The following is a 24,784-nucleotide window of genomic DNA, read 5'->3' on the forward strand; positions in this document are numbered from 1 at the left end:
AACTCCTTTATCCAATAGTTCTTGAAGTTGTTTGGCCAATTCTTTCATTTCCACTGGAGCCATTCGATATGGAGCTTTAGAAACTAGTTCGGCTCTTGGTATCAAATTAATAGAGAACTCGATTTCTCGATCAGGTGGTAATCCCGACAATTCTTCTAGAAAGATGTCGGAATATTCTCTTACTATTGGAATATCATCCAAAGTAGGGGTCTCTTTCTTAGTGTCCACCACATGAGCCAAATATGCTTGACATCCTTGCCGCAACAATTTCTTTGCTTGCATTACTAAAAGAAACTTTTTGTCCTACTTCTGTCCCTGATAGCTTATCCTTACATTATCTGTTGTATACATAACAACTCGCTTTTTCTTGCAGCCAATACTTACCTTATACAGAGACAACCAATACATGCCTAAGATAACATCGAATTCTCCTAACTCAAAAGGTATTAGGTCGGTGGGAAAAGAATATCCTGAAATCTCTATGGAATACTTAAGGTAAAATTGACTTATAGGTACTTTATCTTGATTAGCCACTTTTATGGTCAAAGGTTCATCTAAGTCTTCTAACATTAATTATGTCTTATTCATGCAGTTCATGGATATAAAAAATTTAGACGCTCCTGAATCAAATCAAATGTTAACAGGTATGGAATTAAGAGAAAGCGTACCTGCAACTACATCGGAATCCTGAGCCAAAGAATTCTTAGTCATTTTAAAAGTTCTAGCTCTGGCTATACTTGTTGCGAGTCCTTGAGATGCACTTTTCCCTACACTGCCCTAGGTAATTGATCTGCAATTTCTAGAAATATGCCCCACTTTGCCACAGCTGAAACATGTTACTCCTTGGTTCTCGGATTTGCACTCAGTGGAATAATGACCCTTCTGGCCACACTTGAAATAATTGACGTTCTATGTGCACTGACCACTGTGCTTCTTTCCACATGTCTTGTAGTCGATCACTGGCTTGTTAGACTTTGTCGGAGTAGAACTGACTGAGGTAGTACTGGGCCTAGCTTGTGGGAAATTTGGCCTTCTGAATTTCCTGTCTTTATTCCTTCCAAACCGTCGCTGAAATTTTTGGCTTACCCCTTCTTGTTCTGACTTTGCAGGCCCACCTTCAAACATTTTTTTCTTCTCACTTTTTTCCTTAGCAGCCAACCTCTGGTCACTTTCTATTACTAAGGCAACCTGAACTACCAAAGTATATGCCTTGAGTTATAAAGCTACAACTCCACTACTAATCTCTGGATTTAATCCTTCTTGAGACCTCTTCGCTCTCTGAGCTTCTAAACTCACATACTCTGGTGCTATACGAGCCAACTCCATGAATTTGGCTTCATATTCTGTTACACTTCTGTCCCCTTGCTTCAACTCTAAAAACTCCATCTCCATTTGACTCTGGAGACAATCCGGGAAATATTTTTCCAAGAACAGTTCTGTGAATCGGGTCCAGGGAATAGGACCTTCTCCTTCTAACGCTCGTGTTGACTCCCACCAATAGTTTGAATCATTTTTCAGAAAATAACTAGCATAATTTGTCTTTAAATCCTCACTCACCTTGGTGAGTGCAAAAGCCTTCTCCATTTCCTTCAACCAGATCCTGGAAGCAACATGATCTACTTCACCTTTAGATTCTGGGGTTTCACAACCTCGAAAGACTTAAAACTAACAGCTTGGGTCGTCCTCCTCATCTGGTGCTGTTGTTGGATCTGCAGCTGCTATTGGATTTGTTGTTGTAGTTGTTGTATGAGCTACTGCTATTGTTGTTGTTGCTAAAATTATTGTTGATGCTGTCGTAATTGTTGTTCTTGTTGGGCCAGCTGAGTAGACTACTGACGTAACAACGGTAAGGCTTACCATTCTTTATGCAAAGTGCTCCATTCAACGGCTTCTTTGAAGCTAAGAACTTCTAATATGTGCTATACCTGAAAGCTCTTCATCAACATATCTTTCTTTATGACTCGGCGCCTCGGGTCGGTAGCCGGGCTCCGGGACATTACTACCACGGCTACTATCGACCTGAGCCCAGGTCGTAGAAAGAGAACCCGACCGCCTATTTCATTCGACAGAAGTACAGTAAAAAGGAATGGAACCACTGGAGAGTCATCTGAAGTTCCTGTTCGGTCTTTCAATAAGTAGTCAGCTGCGGGCTAAGTAGCCTCGTAGTCAGACTTAACATTGATTGAAGCAGCTATTGGAGAGAAGGCACCAGTCAGACCTGCAAGCACCGGGTAGTATGCAGCGGCAGTTTTTAATCATACAATGTGTACTCGTAGACTTACTTTTAGCGGTAGTCAGCTGTCCTCGTTCTCCTCTTTGATGAATGTGGTATTGAGGTCTATCAATTCACTCATGAAGGGATCCCCAGCAGATCCGTTATTGGGTTGAGAATTCTTCTTAAGTGGCATTCTCTTAAAACATAGGAGCAATATATAAGAAAGTGGGATTGCTCCAAACAGTTTATACATGTGCATCAGGAGAGTGTTGCCACTAAGACTATATCCTCATCCTCAGTTAATTGGATCCGTCTTGAGTGAATGATTATATTCTAGAAATACCATCAACAGAAGCAACAATAATAGTAACAACAATAATAATAACGCACAAATAATGAAAACTAAACAACATAATAAATCAGCTACTACAACCAACGGAAATCCAACTGATACAACTGATATCCAACTAGAAAACCATCCGAGTACACAACAAAATTGGCTAATATAACAGCCTCCGACTAGTACAAACTACAATAACATATTGTACATATATAAAGAAAACAACTACAGAACTCCTGAAGAACCAACTCTGAGCTCTGTCTAACACTGCTGCAACTCTGCTCTAACCACTGCCACTGTCACTGCCACCAATCGAGCCTAACTTGAACACCAACCAGTTAACCAAGTCCTGGTACTAAATGGCCTTAAACTTAGAGCTAATAAAAGGATCAATAGACCTAGTTCTCTCCACAGAAGTCTAGATCAAAGTCCTCACTCGGGCCTGGATATCGGGTGAAGGAACAGAGATGCCCTGAAAGGGTCAAACTAGTATTCGATCAAGATACGCGGCCAACTCTGGGCTCTACTCTCTAAGAAAATATCTGTTTACTGCCTGGTGAAAATGATACAGAATCGGGGAGAAGGTACCTGAAGGAGCAGAATGAGGGACTGGTGGTCTAGATAAAGAAGAACTGGGTCCACAACCCGGAGGAAAGTCCTTAACAGCTAACACTAATTTGTGTACCCAATTGGGATGGGCACTAGGTCCTGACATATCCCTCGGTACAAACGGGGGCACTGGCAGAGGAGGCAAATGAGACTCATCAGCTGCCACGTCTAGGGTCCTCTCTGAGTCGGAACTGTCTGAGTCAAATCTGTTCTCCCGGGATGGAGAACTGGATATCACAATGGGCCACTACCAACAATATAAATATACAGGTGAGACAAAACAAGGTTTAGGCAGTTCTATCAAAACATCAATAGATGCCAGGGTAACGCCGTCGGAACCCTCGACTGACTCTAAGGTTTTCTCATCTACATGAGTTGCTGACTCATACCTTAAGACAGTTTTTATACCTGTTTGACTTAATCCCTAACCTAAATTAGGGACTTGAACTTGTAGCTCTGATACCAACTGTGACGGCCTCAACCCCGGGGTCAGGAGTTGACATCACCAAACACAACAAACCAGAAATATAAACTACAAGATTATTATTATTAGATACTAACACGACCCGAAAGCCAAGATCCGCTCCAGATTCAAGTATAACTTAAGTTACTCATTATTACAAACCATTTATTAAAATTCTGACATACTAAACTTATTCAGCAACTCATCAGACCGCACATGGTCTGATACAAACTACCTCAGAGGAGCCAAGTCAAGAAGGGGCTGAGACACGGTTCTGCCAAGGTCTGAGAGGTCTTCTAGGCATCTACAATATATATATAACAGGTTGTAAGGGTGAGCATATAATCGCTCAGCAGTACCAACATATGAATATCAAGATAAAAATAGTAAAGTAAAAAGATATAGGAACAGAGCTATAAATCAACATAAAATCCAAAATCTGTAAATCATTTCGAATAACAGTAATAAAAAGAAACTGGATCTTTAAATAAAACAACGTAGTTGTGTGTTGTGTAAATACCAGAGTCCAATTTTAGCATGTTATTCACATTTGTTAGTCAACTGTATCAATCACTTATTCCCTTACGAGAATCGCAACGCCAAATCAGATACGTAATGGATATATGAATACAGCTGACCAGGCTATCAACACTAGACGGCTCCAATTACCATCCCATACACCTGTTCCGAAACTCAGAGACTAGCTAGGTCTCTGACCTACTGGACTAATCGGTTATGTAATGTGCGCAACTGAGTTAGCCTCGTACGTAATCTCAATAGGCCACTCTAGCCCCTATGTATCCCATATCTGATCGTTTTATACAGTTTTCAAAACACTTATATGTATCTCATTTTAAAATCATTCATTTAACAACACACGTAAAACTGGTTCACAAATTACTTTCATTCGAGATAGATACCTTTCGAAGTTACTTTTTCCCAAAAATAACTTTAAAACAATTATTTTTAACTATGGGGAATACATAACTTAAAACATTTTTATTCCCGTACGAGAATAAAATAACAGTTTATCCATATGTACTGAACCATAAAAGAATAATCAGGGGTGCTTGCCTTGCAACGCTTTACAGAAATCCTAGGTAGCTTTTTACGCTGACTTCGGTCTTTGCGAAACTCGACTGGGATCTATAGTAACAGAATACCCTAATTAGTTTATACTGACATGCTTGATATCCTCGAACCTAGATAACCCAATCCGATAACCCGACTCGTATAATATATGAATGTATACTCATAATCTTGTAATCAATATTCATATAAGGGTAAAACGTTTTATATTGTAAAGTACGTTTCTCGTATTTAAAAATAAATTTTAGAAAAATTTTGACAGCAGCTCCTCTGTTTATAAACCTACCCGTCGAAACATAATCGATGTCAATTCCCAACAAATCATAATACAATCTTGCACAATTAATCAAGTAACTATGTACGAAACTAATTACAGTAACTACTTTATTTATTTTATAAAATTAGGACTCAGAACGTATCATCACGGTCCATCATTGATTCACCGAAGTTCATCGTCAATGGCGGTAAAATCTACGGGTACCCGATTAATTTTGGGTTTCCAACGTAAATTCCACCGATTACAAAATTAATAATTTCCCCGTACGAAAATATTTTTCATTTCACGAATATTACTCGAATAAATTTCCTGCAAAAAATAATAATAATAATAATCAATTCGGATTAAACTGAACCAAGCAACAACAACAACCAATAACACAGAACCCTCCTGCACGCGCCTCACACACACAAACAGAAATGAAAGAAACAGGGCAGCAACCACCGGAGATAGGCAATGGCGGCCAAAACACGGCCAACAAAATAACACACACACGATAACACACACACACATAACACTTCACATATACAGATATACACAAGTATATATATGTATATCATTTGAACAACAATAGAACCAAGCCAAACCGAAGATTAATCTGGCGGCAGCTCACTGGAGTAACAAGGCAGGAACACTGCGGAGCAACAGGAAGAAGAAAACGAAGAGGAAAGAGAGGATTAGGGGAAAGAGAGAGTAACAGAGGGGAGAGTAAGAGAGATCGAGAGAATTTATGTTTACCCAAAGAAAAAATGAGTCACAGTATTGCTATGCCAATTACAAGCCGCGTGTCCAATTGATAGGACACATGTCTTGTTTTTCCCCACTGCAAGCCCGAATACGCGTTATTTTAATCTTCTAACGGCCCGTGCTACGAATCATTTTGATCGAAATGGAACCAAAATAGTTTTAAAATTTTATAAATGTCCCAAAAGTAATAAAATATATATATTCAAAATTTTTAAAACATTTTTGAAGCGCAACTTACACCCGCTTTTAACGATTAAACGAATCAACGTGCGGGTGGAATTAATCCCAAAAATTTCAGATTTTTTTTTAAATTCTCGAAATATTCCAAACTTAATAAAATATGAGTTTTGTAATTTTTGAAGAATCCTGGAATTAAATACAGATTTTACAATTAAATACAATCAGAAAATCATTTGAAGGTAATAAATAATGAAATATTGATTTCTAAATTTTATAAAATCCCAAAAATAATTATTGAAATTATGAAATCATAAAAGCAATTTTAGAGACAGTCCAAGTATTTATGAAAATAAAACTGCAATAAAATCACTTTTAAAAGTGAAAATAACTCAATACAGCTCAATATTTAATTATGCAAATAAACCCTATATACCAATAAATCACACATAATTAATAATAAACAACACCCAACACATATTTTATATAATTAATTATTCAATCAATTACACTTTTAAATAATACAAAATATACGAGTCGTTATATGGGGGTGAATGTGTTTTGGTGTTTTTTTGCTTTTCTTGAAGTGCTTATGGTTATGAACAAAGTAAATTAAAATCTTGTAGTTATGTGTGTTAGTGCTGAATTTAGACAGATAAAACAGTGAACACAAATCTTTCAAAACTCACTTAATTTTATATTAAAATTAGGAATATTTTGCTACAAAATTTCTAGGCTTTTTGTTGATAAAGAGCTTAGCTTCTTCCTTGAGAGAATACAAGATTTTTCTGATCTAAATTGTTACTTTAAACAAATCATCCAGTGTTTACTTTATAGAACAGTAAACACTGGTTATTACACAACATGCATTAGCATGTACTAAACCCTATTTTTGGATGATCAAATCTTTCTATTTCTGGCTTAGTGTATCTTTGCTAATCTTGCACGCCTGTGACTTTACTTTACCAGTTCATCTTGGCCTTTGAACTTGTACTCTTCAAGTTGCTTTTGTAGACTTGTCAATCTAACAGATAATATTGTTTGTTGATTGATAATCTTGAATATTGAAAAAATCTGCACTTTGTACTTTGACATCTCGATAAGTATATTGGCTTATCGAGATCTCTCATCACTCTATGGTTGTTTTGACTTATCGAAGTCTCTGAGTTCTCTATAAGAGAATTTGGCTTGTCGAGATCTCTGATCTTCATGTTTTCACTTTTATCTTATCGATAACTCAGAGTTCTCTAGTGACAACTTGGCTTATCGATAAATCTGAGTTCTCTAATGACAACTTGGCTTATCGATAACTCTAAGTTCTTTAATGACAACTTGGATTATCGATAACTCAGAGTTCTCTAGTGAGGAAATGACTTGTCGATATCTCCATTCTTCATGTCTTCAAATAGGCTTGTCGATATCTCTGAGTTTTCTAGTAGCTTTTCCTGACTTGTCGATAAGTCATTCTGTAGTTCTCGAATGACTTCTCTATAATAAATTAATATGTGACTTGTAGAGAACTTGACTTAGAATATTTTTCCCAAAATAGATTATTCAACTCCAAGCTTCTTCACAATTCTTCTGAGGCCTGATCTTCTTGATCTTCTTCCAGATAGAATTCTTAGGCTTGATACTGCTTTCAGAAAAAGACTCCAGTCCGCCCTTGAACATTTTTACAGACTTAAGTGTTACAATACACAATGCAAACATAGATTATTATACAACTTACTTAGGGTTGTCAATTTGACCCAATCTTGTTATTGTACATGCATGTCTTGCACAAGGATCTCCCCCAATTTGTGAGAAGATTGCTTAACACAAATTCATGCCTGTTAACAAGACTAACCCCAAACTACAATGTAAAATAAGACTAATACATAAAAATTGACACAATTACAACATTGATATATTAGGTGATTTCTTGAGTTTAAATAGTTACATGCATCAGACAAAGACTATTTTTGCTTCTGTTTCTTCTCTAATGAGGTCCTTTAAGTAAACAAGAATTTCAAGTTCTTTATGATTGGTGTCCCTCTTAGAGCTTCCACAAGTTTGAGTCTATCTGGCTTTGGATAACCATCTAGCAAATCAATCCTAAACTTTGAGAATGTGCCAGCTTTGACATTTAGAAATCTTCCATCCTTGGAAATTCTGCTCATCCCTTTTGCCTTGAGTTCTTCCGATCTTTTAATATACATTTCAATCTCCTCATCATACATCCTCTTCATCTCCTCATATTTAGCTTTATTCCTTGCTTTTCTTTCTTCCCTTACAATCAACCATTCAGCTAAAACAGATCTCCATGCTCTTGTAGCAGTATCCTTATCCTTCAGTAAACTTATCACTCTTTTGATTTCTGTGGGAGAGAAGGAGTCCATTAAACTGCAGCCAAGAAATGTGAAAGACCCATCCTCATAGTAGATTATTACTTCCCTTAATGTTACAACCCAAACTCTGACTATTTCCTCAGCTAGTTGTTGAAAATAATCTTCATCTGAGATGCACCAATTTTAAGGTAGAAAATAACTTTGCTTGAAACAATTCCAGATGGCCCTCTCAGTAACTTGTACTTTTTCAATATGTTTAGCTTTCTTAGGTTTCCTCCCAACAGACTTGTAGTGAATTTTGAGTGATGGCTTGACAAAAGGTAGGTTTGTGATTTTCTTGAGAAATGTTTGGTTTAAGGTGACTGGTATTTTTAGAAAGGTGTTGGGACTTTGTTTGTATAGGAATTTAGTCTTTGAGGTAGGATGAGGTTCAGTATATGAGTTTGTTGGCTTTGAAGGTTGAGCTTGAGTTGTTTGGATTTTTAGGATTTGTTATGGTTCTGAGCCATCTTGCCTTTTTTGCTTCTCCTTTCTTCTCCTCTTTTCTTGTCACAATCCTTCTTCTCATCCTGCTTCTTATCCTTGCTACCAGTTGCCTTAGATGATTGACTTGGATTTGAGCCAGAAGGTTTTGAATCATCTTTCTTCAACTCATCATCATCCAAGCTATCCTTATTGATTTGAGTTTTAGGCAAGTTGGCTTTAGAATTTCTCAAATATCTCCCCAATAACTTAATCATCTCTTCATCTTCAACAGTCTTGTTTTTCTTGACCTTCGACTCAGTCTTCAGAATAATTATTAACTTTTTGTTGGCCATGACACATTTCTTAGGGATTTGAAAGTGTTTGCAATGTTTGGTGGTAGGACAGATGTATGCCACTCCCTTGCTTGGTTGCAGATTTGCTTCAGGAAAAGTAGCCACTTGAGCATTTTTAAATTCAGTTAGCAATTGAGTGTCTTCGGGAATCACCCTTTTGACTTTGTTTATCAGGATGTCCAACTCAGATGCCCTTCTAGAGATAAGATAATTAAGGGACACCTGTATACACCTGTCTAATCCTGAGTCATTTATGTTGATCACAATTCTTTTCTCCTGAAAACTGTCCTTAGTCACTAAGACCACCCTTATAGAGTTTATTGTCCTGTACAAGGCCTTTTTGTAGGTGAAGAAATTTTTATTGAGAGAAGCCCTGAAAGCCTTGAGCAATTCATTAAATTCCCTACTCAGACTAGGTCCCTCAGCTGCTCTAATAAGCCTCTCCATTCCAATATCAACTTCTTGGATTTTGCTCTTTGCAGCAGCTTGGACAGTTTGAGTATATGATAATCTAAACAGCCTAGCCTCTATCTCCCCCTTAGTCATGTTGGCAGGCATGATAATGAGAGTAGGAATTTCAGGCCTCACAGCTTCTAGAAGCGCAGGTAGAGGAATCTTAAGCTTGCCCATGATAGCTCCCTAAGCCACAATATTTTGCATTTGTAGGTGCTTGTGGGAGTCTACCAAGGTTTGTATATCTGTCTGTTGACTCTACACCAATGAGGTGAGAGCATGCACTTGTGCTGTGAGTGAGTCATTTGAAGACTGCAAGTTTGAGACTTGTTGAAGAGACTGTATTTGAAGTTTTGTAGATGTTGAGACAGGTTGATGAGAGCTTGTAGATATTGAAGAGCCAAAAGTTGCTTCCACAGACTGTTTTATACAAACCATAAGCAATGCAGAAGGCTCATATATGATCTGGTGAAGCTGGTACAGCTTGATCTTTGTGTTATTTGAATTGGTGATTTATTGTTGGACCACTTCATGAAGAGCAATGAAGGATTGTCTCAGATTTTTGACATCTTTTTCCACAGAAGTTAGATCAATCTTTTCCATTTGATCAGCAAAATGTTTAAACTTGGAGGTGAACTTGACTTGAGATGGTATGATCTTATCAATTTTCTCCTTTACCAGCTTCCTTATCTTTTCTTCATGACTAGTCATCTTTACTTCTATAGCTTTACCAAAGAGGTGAAAAGCCTTGAGCTGAGCTTTGTAAACTTGAGTGACTGCATCATAAACATCCTGGTGGAATCAAGGCCTTGGCATTGCTTCAAAGAATAGTGATATATTCATCCCTAAATCTAGCCAAGACTTGATCCATCTCCAAAACAAAGTCTTTAGATAGCCATGCATCCACATTCCCATCTTGTTCTGCTTCATTCACAATTTTCTCCTTCTATTTTTCAACTTCTCCATTGTATGTTAGCAGAATGGCTTGATAGTCCTGATTGCTCATATCAGAAGTAAGTAGATGTTGTGAGATGTTTGCTAATCCATAAATCTACTCAACAAGAAGATCATCCATAGATGTAGGTTGAGAGTCAGTTGATTGTAGCCATTGTCAGAGGAGGTGTGGTTGTTGAGGTTATGAGGTTGAGGGTTGGAGTGTAGGGTCAGAACCACCTATGATAGGAGTCACAGTTTGACTCACATATTTCTCTTTGTTTATGACAGGGTGTTGTTCCTCACCAGTTGTGGGAACATCCATTTTAATTGTAGGGGATTTGACTGTGCCACTGTCATTTACAACAGCCTCAAACCCTTATGTGTCTTGCACCATACTGTCACTTGAATGTGCTATTCTTGCCTCCTATATAACAGGATCATTGGCAATTGTACTCCCATCTTCAATTGTCAAAGCAATTTCAGTCAGGGTTTTGAGAAGAGTTGTTACTTGAACAGGAACCTCCAATTGAATTGAAGAGGATTTAGATAGCTCCCACTAGGAGTACTACCCTCAAACCTAACATTCTATGAAGACTGATTTGCACATGAAGGTGTATTTGTGATCTCAATGGGGTGTTCAGTAAAAACTGATGAATCCACCATATTTGTGTTGGTGCCATCAAGGTCTACCCCATCATGTAGCCTCTCACCAACTAATTATGGTTTCTGGGTGGTGAGCAAATTTTCTTTAACCAAGTCACTTGATTGGGGAAACACTTGAGAATTTAAAGTTTAGGACTGAGTGTTGGCAGCTCCCCCTGAATGGATGAGGAAGCTTCAAGGGATGTGCTCTCCTTATATGTGCCATCCTTATTTCTCCTACCATACACTTTGATTTGTTCAAGTGTTGGCTGTGCAGACTCTTTACAAGATGCATTGGGAAAAATGCTCTTTTCAATAGAAACATCCTGTTGAGAGGATGTCTCTAGAATCTGTTTTGTCCCCAGTTGTACCACTACATCCTTTTGGGAGGATACAGAGGTGGTTTGAGTGTTTAACTCAGTTTTTTAGCCTTTTTTGTTTTTCTGACCAAAGGTGACTCAGTTAGTGTTTGTTCCTCACCACTCTCATTCATTACTGCAAGAGTTATCTCATTTCTCTTCTTTTTACTTACTTCATCCTTTTGAGAAGATTAAGTGGTTGGTTTCCTAGCTGCTATTTGGTTTAAAGAAGTGGTCTCAGTTTGTGAATTCCCCCTGTTGGTTTTCCTGTATTTGAACTTCTACAGGTTCAGTGTAATAACCCCAATTTTTGGAATTTTTGAAACCCTTATGAATAGTGATTTTGTTGATTATGCTGAATAAGAAAACTTTTCATACCACACTACGTAGGGGTTCTTTTATTGATCTTCTGAGATATTATTAGTACTCTATGTGGTATATAAGTGTATGTAAAGATCGTCAGAATCCAAATCCGAACACTTTGATTTTTCCCAAAAATCCACCAGATACCGAAAGAATTGAGTATAAGGGAACCAGATAAAAAGGATTTAAATTCAAGGATTATAAGAAAGGATCATAAAAGGAATATAATGTATTGAGAGAGGTTAAGGGAACCCAAGTAATAAGATCCCCGGTATGATCCCTCAAACGATAAACGAAAACGAAAGTTAAGCGAACCGTATAACAGATCAGCGGTCATTAGCCAAGTAATTAGGAGCTAATCAAAGAGGTTAATGAGGATGATGTCATCAAACCAATAAGAAGGGGACAAGCATGGGAAGATGACATAAGAATGATGACCTAAGCATGACCAAAAGGGAAGGAATTGTTGGTTGATTTTAAGCCATTCATTTTTTACCATGGTAAAAGGTAATTAACAAAACAAAAGGGAAAGCAACCAAACAAGAAGCATTTCTTCTCCCCCCTCATTCTTGCTCTCGGCTTTTCCATGAAAAGCAAAGGAGAATTTTCAAAACTCAAGCTACACAACTTCAAAAATCAAGAGGTTTGTTTCTTTAGCTTCCATAATTCATAACTTAGATGAGCCATAAGTTTAAGCTCGAGATTCCATGTTTAACATAGCTAATCAATTCATCAAAGTTCTTGGTGAATAGTGTTTTCAAGAAACTAACTTTGTGTTTTCTTATGTTTTCTTCAAGATCCAAGCTTAGTAGAGATAGTTAGTGGTTATTTAAGGCTTCCTAAGTGATTCTCCACTCTCCAAGGAAGGTATAACCCTTCAAACCCTAACTTTACTTTGAGTATTAGGTTTTGTTTTGTTTGTTATAGTTCACTAGAGCATGATTCTTGTATGTTTAGAGTTTGGTTGGAATTATAATGATTTTGGGTTATAAATCTTGGTTGTTGGTTGATGAACCTTAAGTATAGTCAGTAGCTCTTGTTTGAGATTGAATAAGATGGATAAAACATGAAGTAATGGACTGATTTAATAGGATTTGGATGAAGTTTGGTTGTATGGTTGATTTGTGGTTGAATGATGGTGGAATGGTGTTGATTGGTGGTGGTTTAATATTGAATTGATTGGGTAAAAATTTGGGAATTGCTAAGTTATAGCCGTCGTAATGCCCAATTTTCCTTAGACTGTTTTTGTTCTTAACTTAAGGACCCGTGCACTCACTGTTAGATTCTGACCATTGCCATTTTTAGATAGTTCATGTTACGAGCTTCGTTTTGATATGTGGTTCTCTTGAATCCGATGTACGGTTTAGGAGAAACGACCATTTTAAGTAACGGCGCTTCGCGACCGAACCATTACCCCTCGCCTTACTTTGAAACCTTGGTTAAGGACCTTAAATGAATAATTGGGTTATGAAACAATTATGTAAAGTGGGTTAGACAGTTGGTAGGGTACTCGCGAAAGAATCACTTTAAAACTCTTAATGGTTAATTTATTAAAAATGGTGGAGCCAAGGGTACTTGAGCGACCTAAGTGAATCGTTAAGCGCGAAAGCGAACGTTAGGGTCTAATTGGTTAAAGTATAGATTCATAAACGACTTTTGTTTAATTCCAACTTATATGATGTTTATAGGTTACCAGACTCGTCCCAGGCCTTTTATCACCCCCAGTCGTTCAGGCAAGTTTTCTACCCGTTATACTGTTGTTGTGATGTAAATATATGTATATGCATTATCTTGTGATAAGTGCATGATTGTTATTAGCAAATCTTGCGATATATTGGAGCATGTGATATGGTATATATGCATGTCTGTTTCTTAATCTTGATATCTAATTGTTGATTCAATTGCTTATAAGTTGCATAATACCTATGCTAGAGATAAGCAGTAGTTGCGTATACCCTTAGTATAGAGGACCCAAAGGTGAACATTTTCTAAACCGGGAGTCGATGTTCCCGAGTATATTATATATATATATATATATATATATATATATATTTATATATATATAGAGATATAGTTTTCAAAACTATTAATCGAATAAGGTTTATTCGATAACTTTATTTTTATTAATGAATATTACTTGAAATATTCATTCGAGGACTTATGACTCTGTTTATTCTGTTTAATGAATATTACTTTGAATATTCATTCGAGGATTTACGACTCTGTTTATTCTATTTAATGAATATTACTTTGAATATTCATTCGAGGACTTATGACTCTGTTTATTCTATTTAATGAATGTTATTTTGAATATTCATTCGAGGACTTATGACTCCGATTATTTACTAAATAATATTCTTTATTTTATTAAAGAATAATGTTTCGATAATCAAACTTATTTTCGATTATTCGAATAAAGATAGTACTTTCATATAAGTATATCTTTGATTCATTATTATTCATTTTAAGTATGAGCTTTAAAACTTCTACTTCAATTATTTTTATAAAGATTATCCTTTATGGGAATATTATTTAAAAAATAATATTCAGATATTTTCTAATATATCGGGACTGATTTATTTTATTAAATCAGCATTACTCCAAACATTCTTAAAAATGTTTTCGAGTCTTCAAAATGATTTTAAAAGTTAGAGCGGATCCCAAAACTCGTTTTCAGATTTAAGATCTTCCTTTCGAAGGGGATTTAAATACTCGCTCAAAACTTAAAGGATCCGGCTCTGTGGGGTATTTTATATTCACAACGTGGTTGCTGTTTTGAGAAAAAAATTTGATTACTTGCCCAATGTTCGGGAAGTAAGTCCATCTAATTGAGTCGGCATAAGCGACAAGCCGGGGTACGGTCTATGAAGGTGTAAGAGGCTGGGTGACAGTCCATCCACGCGTGAGTGGCCGGGTAACGGTCTAGCGCGAGGTCCTAATACGGCCAGGGTGATGACCGGCGAGGAATTCATACATCTACAGTAGAAAAGGTTACTTATTGGTATCTTTGCTTGATCAGCAAGATATCAGGTTTATGCCAAGGTTTTCTCCTTTCCAAATTCATTGGATATTACAACTCTGTTTATAATTTTCATAACAGAGGTTTTCAAGGAGTGTATGAAATGTAGATATATAGGTGTATATATATATCGGGACTTAATGAAGTATCTCGTAACTTTATTATTTATAATGATATTTCAAGGATTGAATCTATTCAAATCTTATCTTGTAGTCTCATCTATGTGATGAACTTTTGAAACGGATTATACCTTGAACGGTGGTAGTTCAAGTAGTATTCGGAAAAGATATAAGTATATTGGAGTATCTTGTAACTTCATCTTCTAAACTTATATCTAATAAATGATTATCTTGTGCATGTCAAGGATTTTCAGAAAAACGTTGAGACAAGGTTATATATATGAGATCACTTTACAACGATATTTTTTATACAGTTATAAACTGGAACTCTGTGTATATTATACATGTCAGAGGATTTCAAAGATTGTGAAAAGTATATATGTATATATATACTGAATATTTTGCGACTTGGTCGCGTTAAGATATCAGCTTGGTTCATTTCTTCTTGACCAAGAATTTCATGAGTACTATGAGGATGCTCATATATTGTTAATTATTATACATATTATTTCGGTGGGCTTGTTGCTCACCCTTGCTTTCTTTTTTCATCACACAACAACAGATAGAAAAGATGAACATGACCAAGCTTCCAATTCGCAAGCGGTTAGGAAACGTTCCGCAGTTTTCTGGAAGCGTTGATGCCGCTGTAGCTGAGGTAGAAATTACCAATAGGCTAGGCTTTCAACTTCTGATGTACCAGACTTATGTATCTATATGAATTGTAATAATGGAAAAGAAATGTAAATTTATTCAGAAACCCTTTTAAGCTGTAATGGTTTATAATTGTGGAATAAAATGACTTGTGTTATTTTTGGTATTCATCTCTGAGACTATAACTTGTGGTGTGTGTGTGTGTATATTGTGGGGTCACAGTACTCAGTAGTTGGTTGACTGTTAAGATTAAGTATTGATAAGGGAAATGGAACTCGTGACAACCCGAATCCCCGACCCCGGATTTGGGGGTGTTACAGAAATGGTATCAGAGCTAAGCGTTATAAACCTCAGAGATGATGTGACGTTAAGATAATAAGTTCACTAAGATAATAAGAACTCTTGCCAAGTTCATAGTCGGGCTACCTAACGCAGTACTGACAGTTAAAACCCTTACGAGAACCCTTATAAATATTATGATAGTAACATAGTTCATTCTCGTATAGGGTAGCGGGGCACCAAACCCTGAGGTTCAGGAGCATCAGCATGAGGATGTTTTATTACATATTGGAGATCAAATTGTGAATCCAATAGAGTACCCTAACGAGGGACCGTATGAGATTCATATTGAAAATGTTGCAGTTGAGGATGTTATCCCAGAAGCGATTATTGCTGAGGAGGATCTCGGGGAGGATCCTGACGAGAATGAAGAGAGGACCGCTGAGGAATTGATGACCGTAGTCAGGGTGACTACCAGAGCTAGAATGGCCGCGAGGTGGCACTAGAGGATGAAGAGTTACCAAGGGAACAAAGGATAATGAGGGCAGAAGGAGTGGGGCCTTCCATGACACCAATTATACCAGTGTCAGACCCTCTTCCAGAGGTTCCTGTAGACATCCATGAGGTTCCACCAATTCCTGTTCCCTCCCCTGTACAGAGCCCGGCACCTACTAAGGAAATGCCACATTTATCTCCTGCACCATTGTCACCTGATACCGTGCTTGGTTATCCATTTGGATCTCCTGGGTCTGCACCACCTGCACCCCATGGACTGCTAGATGCTATCACTCAGACTTCTCTTATCGCCGATTATTATATGACTTTGGGTGGCCTGTCTGAGGCCCGTAATGTTAGGAGTGATCTGTTGGATCGACTTACTACACCGAGGATTGAGGGCGGGGTACTTCCGGCAGGATTAGCTTATAGTATGGAAAGGATTGAGGCTACCACCCGAATTACAGCTAGAGGCCATCTTGAGGGTCAGGTTGATCCAGCTCTACTTGCGACTATTTTAGACCTCATCACCTCTGTAATGGAGCAGGTTAGGGATGTCGTGCATGCCCGCATTTCTTGATCCATGGTAGTTTATAGAGGCAGAGCAATCAGACAAGGGTTTCATGTAGCACCGCTTTTGGAGGATTAACCTAAGTTATGAATGATTAGTTTTAATGACTAGATGATTATCTATGGTAATACTTTTGGGATAGAAGCGATCAGATCAAATGATGAAATTCTCTTTAATGTGTTCAGTTGTTATACCCTCGAATAAATGGTTATGTATATATTCGTTAATTTCAGTTCAAATCAGTTTGTTTGTGATAAGTTCATATTGTTAATTGCACTATTAACACTTAAGAGAGTGTCATAATTTGCAATCATGCAAGGACAGAACGAGGGAAAGACTCAAGAAAAGTAAGTAAGATAAATATCCAGAGATTCTCAAAAATTTTCCAAGCATTATGCCCCACGAGGAATAAGATTAGGGGCAAACCTTGAATGTGATAATCAGGGAGGTCGCGATTAAGATATAAGGAACCCATAACATAATGAAGTGGAAAACAAGGATTTTAACGTATAAAATAACTCCAAGTATGGGAGAAGGATGAAACATTTCATACTAAGGAAATAGAAAGTCGAGTAAGGAAAAGAGACCCGAGACGGTACTCCTATACGGCAATTCATGGACCTGTCTAAAAAGAACTTAGACTATTATCTCCAACCACCACCCTGAGAAGACAGTGTGGTGGGAAATTCTTTCAGGACCTTTAAGTCGCTAAGCTCTCAGAATTCCAAGGAACAAGCGAACCCAGTAGAGGCGAGAGCCTGGCTAAAGGAAATATGGGAATCATTTGAGATTCTAAATGATTGATGAAGCACAAAAGACTGTCTTGTCACTTACCTTCCTAAGAGAGAGGCCACCCGCTAGAGGAAGGCTAAAGAAGATAGAGAGATAGTGTAAAAGCTTTAGAGCCAGAACCAAGGCGGACGAGTATGATGAATTATGAATCTAAGTTGTAAAAGTTGTAAAGATTCGTTCTGAGGACAAGAATCCCAGAACGACGTGATGTTTGAAGTAAATAATTAGTGGGTTCATGAAATGATTGTAAGAGGAAGGAAAATTAAAAGAAACTGAAGTGGAAAGGAATATAAAGGCAATAGAGTTGAGGAATGATAAGGGAGTTGGGTATGAGGAAACCCTAAAGAATCATAGTAATAGAAATAGAAAAGTATGTGATCGTCAGGATGAGGATGATTCACTATGAGTTAAAGTTGATGGTTGAAGGCATAAGAGATGTACATATTGTACCCCTTTTAAGTTGGAAGAATTCGAGGAAACCTTGAGATAGTTCGAAGGATAAACAATGAGACGGGATAGACTGAGGAGACAAGAAAGTAAGAAATTAGGAAATTGGATGAAGGAAGTGACCTTCAAGAATGTGAAGTGTAAGACCGGTGGCTTGATACCCAGAAAGGGAGATGCCAGGTATGAAAGATATCCCAACATTGAGATGACTGTTGAGATAAATAACAAAAGTAAATAAGGAATTATTAAGAAGAAGTTCACGTTGAACACGACCAATATCTTCCAGAACATCCTTGTTATCGTTACCAAATTAGGCAAGAGAAGCGGATAACTGTTGTTATCTTTTGGAGGCCATATTGATTGACCTCATTTTGAATACAGATGTTATTGTGAAATTTGGTATAGACTATCGAGGTGGAAATGATTGAATAAGACACCCTTATCAGGGATATATGAATTGATTTATCCATGGAAGGATGCATGTACCTTTTAAAGGTGGAATTAAGGATAGAACCTCAGTAACTTAAAATGAATCCTAGGGGAATGCATAAATGTTGGCATTTCACCCTTAATAGGGATAGTATGAGTTTTGACAGTATGAATTGGAAAGGATTAAGGTAACAACAATCTTTAAGGATCAGTGGAGAAATTTTTCAAAAGCATATAGACAATAGTTCTAGTATTAGTAAATGGTATTTTGATATGCCCTGTATCTAGGGAATACAGGAGGAACAATTTAAGGATAACCTTAGAGGTTTTACAAGGAGAAAGGTAATATTCAAAGTTCTCAAGAATAGAAATTTTGATAAAGGAAATGTGACGTAATTATAATAATGCCAGGTGGGGCACATGTTGAACCATAAGAAAGTATAGATTGACCCAATAAGGGTCGAGATTGGTGAAATCAAGAAGGACCCAAAATAAGAGACGTCCTAAGTATGATCAAGAGTCAATCGTGACAATGTTAACCTCTAAAAGACCGAAGCAATAACTTATGGAAAAGTGATGATATTTTTTTTTACCAAGGCATAATGAAGATCATTTTCACACAAGCAGTGATTGGAAATGAGGTAGAAAATTTAGTTGAAGGTCATTTAAAAGACATTGATTGTAAGGAAATTTTACTATCAGGAAAGGCCAAAGAGGTGGCCAACACTTTAAGTGTAAGAGGACAATTATCGGCGCTCGTACCAGAGGAATACAATAATAATGGTTAAAGCCGTGAAGGTTGTATTATGGTTTGGAAGATTGACATTCCTTCTGATGACCGTGCAATACCCAACCGTAATAGTAGTTTGGTAAAGGTTTTCGTATAATCGCAATGAGCGGGCTATCCCTCTTAGAAGGTTCTATCTTGAGATAAGCCAGGACCAGTTACGGGATGACTAAATGAACCTTTGAGATGCATGTCTCCCAATAAAGACATATGACTAAGAATGGTATTAACCTGCTATCGTTGCCTTCATTGAAACTCTTCTGCAATTTTATCTGCTTCATGTCATATGTACGTCAAGTTCAGGAGTGTTCTTCATGAATCATGAACGGTGATCATGTTACCTCCTTAGAAGAATTCGATACGAGATGTATGGACTCCGTATGGTTAGCTATTAAGACTTCATAGAAAATGAATGACTATAGTAGGCCAACGGTGGACCCTAGTAGTGCAGGAATGATTCTGCGGGTAATGAGCCGATTAATTATAACCGTGAGAGTTGTATTGGAATGGATGTTGAGATTAAGTACCACTAATCGGGTTGTGGTGATGTATAAGTTATCATTGATAGACTAAGTCGATTATCTACCTATTGAATACTTATTCCTTCTTATTAATAGAGAGTCGTATTACTATACGAGGAAGGTTGCAGTGCAAGCATAGAATTCTAGTAACGATGATGTCTAGAATGAGATCCCAGATTTGATTTTCGATGTCGAGGGAGTTTCAAAGGTGATTGTGTATAAGCTCGATGAAGAGCATGGGTCCATAGAATGATGGAAGGAATAGTAAAAATATTTAGGCATGTGAAATAAGATGCTATAATACTTGATGTTGATATATATACGTATATATTTTGTTCTCCTATGACAAACCTCTATAGTTCAGAGGTAGATTCCAAGCCAGATATTTATGGCAATAAAGTTTTTTACGTATATACAATTCTCTTTAGTTCGCTATTTTCTCTTCTTTTCATTTCATGTATGCTGAGAAGAACAACCCTTTCAGAAGGGGAGGTATTGCCGAATGACTATCTATCTGTGTGATAGAAGCCTAGTAGGATACCATATGTTGTTTAATTGCTTGTCAAGTACTAAAGGCTGGCCACCTTCTGTACTAACTATGCGATATAACAAGTGTTCATGATTATAGTGATCTCTCAATAAATTCTTTTACTTCTATACAATGGATCAAGCTTTCAAAGATAGAAGCAACTAGAAAGGAGTAGTATCAGTGTGGTGGTATTCCGAATCTAACGCGTTCGTGATACTAAGGTTGACGCAATTATTAAAAGGTTATAGAATGCTAACGAGCAAAAGTATAACCGGTATAGTATTATGTACGGAAGATAGTAATGACTACGAACTGGAAAAGAATGGGTATTGAGAAGCAAAAGCTATAATGTTAGAAGCTATGATGAGAGTCTGTGCAATAGACTTGAAAGAATTTGAAATGGTCACTTAACACAGATTGAGTTTTCTTATGACAATAGATCATATGTCAGTATTGAGATATCGCCTTATGAGATCTTTGAGGGAAGACAATATCGATCTCCCTTATGATAGGATGATGTTACAGAGCGCAAGATGCTCAGACCAGTAGTGGTCAAAAGGACCAAGGATATAATAGATCTAATCAGAGGACGGCTGGTAGTAGCCCAAGGTGGACATAAAAAGTATGTTGATTTGACACGAAAGGACAAGGAATAGGAAATAGGGGACCTAGTAATGTTAAAGGTATCCCTTGGAAAGGATGGATGAGGTTCGGAAAGAAAGGAAAGCTAAGCCCACGAATTGTTGGACCCTTGGATATATTAAGTCGTATTGGGAAGTTAACATATGAGCTAGCCTTACCCCGAACCTTAGCAAGTTCATAACGTGTTCCATGTATCAATGTTAAGGAAGTGTAATCCGGATGCCAGACAAATAGGGACATATGAGCGCATAGACATGCAACCAGACGTAACCTATATGGAGCAACCATAAAGGGTTATAGATCGAAAAGGAACAAGTGCTTAGGAGAAGGGTTATCAAACTAGGTAGAGTTTGGTGGTAGAACCACAATGTAAGAAAATTGACTTGAGAGTTAGAAAGTGCAATGTTAAGAGAGTATCCCTATTCATTTTCTATCTGATTCCGGGACGGAATCCTTTTAAGGAGGGGAGACTGTAATAACCCCAATTTTTGGAATTTATGAAACCCTTGTGAATAGTGATTTTGCTGATTATGCTGAATAAGAAAACTTTTCATACCACACTATGTAGGGGTTCTTTTATTGATCTTCTAAGATATTATTAGTACTCTATGTGGTATATAAGTGTATGTAAAGATCATCAGAATCCAAATCCGAACACTTTGATTTTTCTCGAAAATCCACCAGATACCGAAAGAATTGAGTATAAGGGAACAGGATAAAAAGGATTTAAATTCAAGGATTATAAGAAAGGATCATAAAAGGAATATAATGTATTGAGGGAAGTTAAGGGAACCCAAGTAATAAGATCCCGGGTATGATCCCTCAAACGATAAATGAAAACGAAAGTTAAGCGAACCGTATAATAGATCAGCGGTCACTAGCCAAGTAATTAGGAGCTAATCAAAGAGGTTAGTGAGGATGATATCATCAAACCAATAAGAAGAGGACAAGCATGGGAAGATGACATAAGAATGATGACCTAAGCATGACCAAAAGGGAAGGAATTGTTGGTTGATTTTAAGCCATTCATTTTTTACCATGGTAAAAGGTAATTAACAAAATAAAAAGGGAAAGCAACCAAACAAGAAGCATTTCTTCTGCCCCCTCATTCTTCCTCTCGGATTTTCCATGAAAAGCAAAGGAGAATTTTCAAAACTCAAGCTACACACCTTCAAAAATCAAGAGGTTTGTTTCTTTAGCTTCCATAATTCATAACTTAGATGAGCCATAAGTTTAAGCTCGAGATTCCATGTTTAACATAGCTAATCAATTCATCAAAGTTCTTGGTGAATAGTGTTTTCAAGAAACTAACTTCGTGTTTTCTTATGTTTTCTTCAAGATCCAAGCTTAGTAGAGATAGTTAGTGGTTATTTAAGGCTTCCTAAGTGATTCTTCACTTTCCGAGGAAGGTATAACCCCTCCAAACCCTAACTTTACTTTGAGTATTAGGTTTGGTTTTGTTTGTTATAGTTTATGAGAGCATGATTCTTGTATGTTTAGAGTTTGGTTGGAATTATAATGATTTTGGGTTATAAATCTTGATTGTTGGTTGATGAACCTTAAGTATAGTTAGTAGCTCTTGTTTGAGATTGAATAAGATGGATAAAACATGAAGTAATGGACTGATTTAATAGGATTTGGATGAAGTTTGGTTGTATGGTTGATTTGTGGTTGAATGATGGTGGAATGGTGTTGATTGGTGGTGGTTTAATATTGAATTGATTGGATAAAAATTTGGGAATTGCTAAGTTATAGCCATCGTAATGCCCAATTTTCCTTAGACTGTTTTTGTTCTTAACTTAAGGACCCGTGCACTCACTGCTAGATTCTGACCATTGCCATTTTTAGATAGTTCATGTTACGAGCTTCGTTTTGATATGTGGTTCGCTTGAATCCGATGTACGGTTTAGGAGAAACGACCGTTTTAAGTAACGGCGCTTCGCGACCAAACCATTACCCCTCGTCTTACTTTGAAACCTTGGTTAAGGACCTTAAATGAATAATTGGGTTATGAAACAATTATGTAAAGTGGGTTAGACAGTTGATAGGGTACTCGCGAAAGAATCGCCTTAAAACTCTTAATGGTTAATTTATTAAAAATGGTGGAGCCAAGGGTACTCGAGCGACCTAAGTGAATCGTTAAACGCGAAAGCAAATGTTAAGGTCTAATTGGTTAAAGTATAGATTCATAAGCGACTTTGGTTTAATTCCAACTTATATGATGTTTATAGGTTACCAGACTCGTCCCAGGCCTTTTATCACCCCCAGTCGCTCAGGCAAGTTTTCTACCCGTTATACTGTTGTTGTGATGTAAATATATGTATATGCATTATCTTGTGATAAGTGCATGATTGTTATTAGCAAATCTTGCGATATATTGGAGAATGTGATATGGTATATATGCATGTCTATTTCGTAATCTTGATATCTAATTGTTGATTCAATTGCTTATAAGTTGCATAATACCTATGCTAGAGATAAGCAGTAGTTGCGTATACCCTTAGTATAGGGGACCCAAAGGTGAACATTTTCTAAACCGGGAGTCGATGTTCCCGAGTATATTATATATATATATATATATATATATATATATATATATATATTTATATATATAGAGAGAGATATAGTTTTCAAAACTATTAATCGAATAAGGTTTATTCGATAACTTTATTTTTATTAATGAATATTACTTGGAATATTCATTCGAGGACTTATGACTCTGTTTATTCTATTTAATGAATATTACTTTGAATATTCATTCGAGGAATTATGACTCTGTTTATTCTATTTAATGAATATTACTTTGAATATTCATTCGAGGACTTATGACTCTGTTTATTCTATTTAATGAATATTTATTTAATGAATATTATTTTGAATCTTCATTCGAGGACTTATGACTCCGATTATTTACTAAATAATATTCTTTATTTTATTAAAGAATAATGTTTCGATAATCAAACTTATTTTCGATTTTTCAAATAAAGATAGTACTTTCGTATAAGTATATCTTTGGTTAATTATTATGCATTTCAAGTATGAGTTTTAAAACTTCTACTTCAATTATTTTTATAAAGATTATCCTTTATGGGAATATTATTTAAATAATAATATTCAGATATTTTCTAATATATCGGGACTGATTTATTTTATTAAATCAACATTACTCCAAACATTCTTAAAAATGTTTTCGAGTCTTCAAAATGATTTTAAAAGTTAGAGCGGATCCCAAAACTCGTTTTCAGATTTAAGATCTTCGTTTCGAAGGGGATTTAAATACTCGCTCAAAACTTAAAGGATCCGGCTCTGTGGCGTATTTTATATTCGCAACGTGGTTGCTGTTTTGAGAAAACAATTTGATTACTTGCCCAATGTTCGGGAAGTAAGTCCATCTAATTGAGTCGGCATAAGCGACAGGCCGGGGTACGGTCTATGAAGGTGTTAGAGGCTGGGTGACAGTCCATCCACGCGTGAGTGGCCGGGTAACGGTCTAGCACGAGGTCCTAATGCGGCCAGGGTGATGACCGGCGAGGAATTCATCCATCTACAGTAGAAAAGGTTACTTATTGGTATCTTTGCCTGATCAACAAGATATCAGGTTTATGCCAAGGTTTTCTCCTTTCCAAATTCATTGGATATTACAACTCTGTTTATAATTTTCATAACAGAGGTTTTCAAGGAGTGTATG

At 36.7% G+C, this 24,784-nt stretch overlaps 1 protein-coding gene across 2 annotated transcripts in view; it reads right to left on the reverse strand.

Annotated features, from left to right (window-relative positions):
- Positions 1–3,692: 3,692 nt before the first annotated feature.
- Positions 3,693–24,784, reverse strand: part of LOC141668956 (uncharacterized) — a 32,127-nt gene continuing 11,035 nt past the window's right edge. For both annotated transcript variants that reach the window (XR_012553274.1, XR_012553273.1), the window contains exon 3: positions 3,693–3,931. The gene's annotated coding sequence lies outside the window, so the exon portion shown is untranslated. The remainder of the gene's footprint in view (positions 3,932–24,784) is intronic.

This window comes from Apium graveolens, chromosome 6 (assembly GCF_009905375.1).
Source record: "Apium graveolens cultivar Ventura chromosome 6, ASM990537v1, whole genome shotgun sequence".
Classification (NCBI taxonomy): Eukaryota; Viridiplantae; Streptophyta; class Magnoliopsida; order Apiales; family Apiaceae; genus Apium; species Apium graveolens.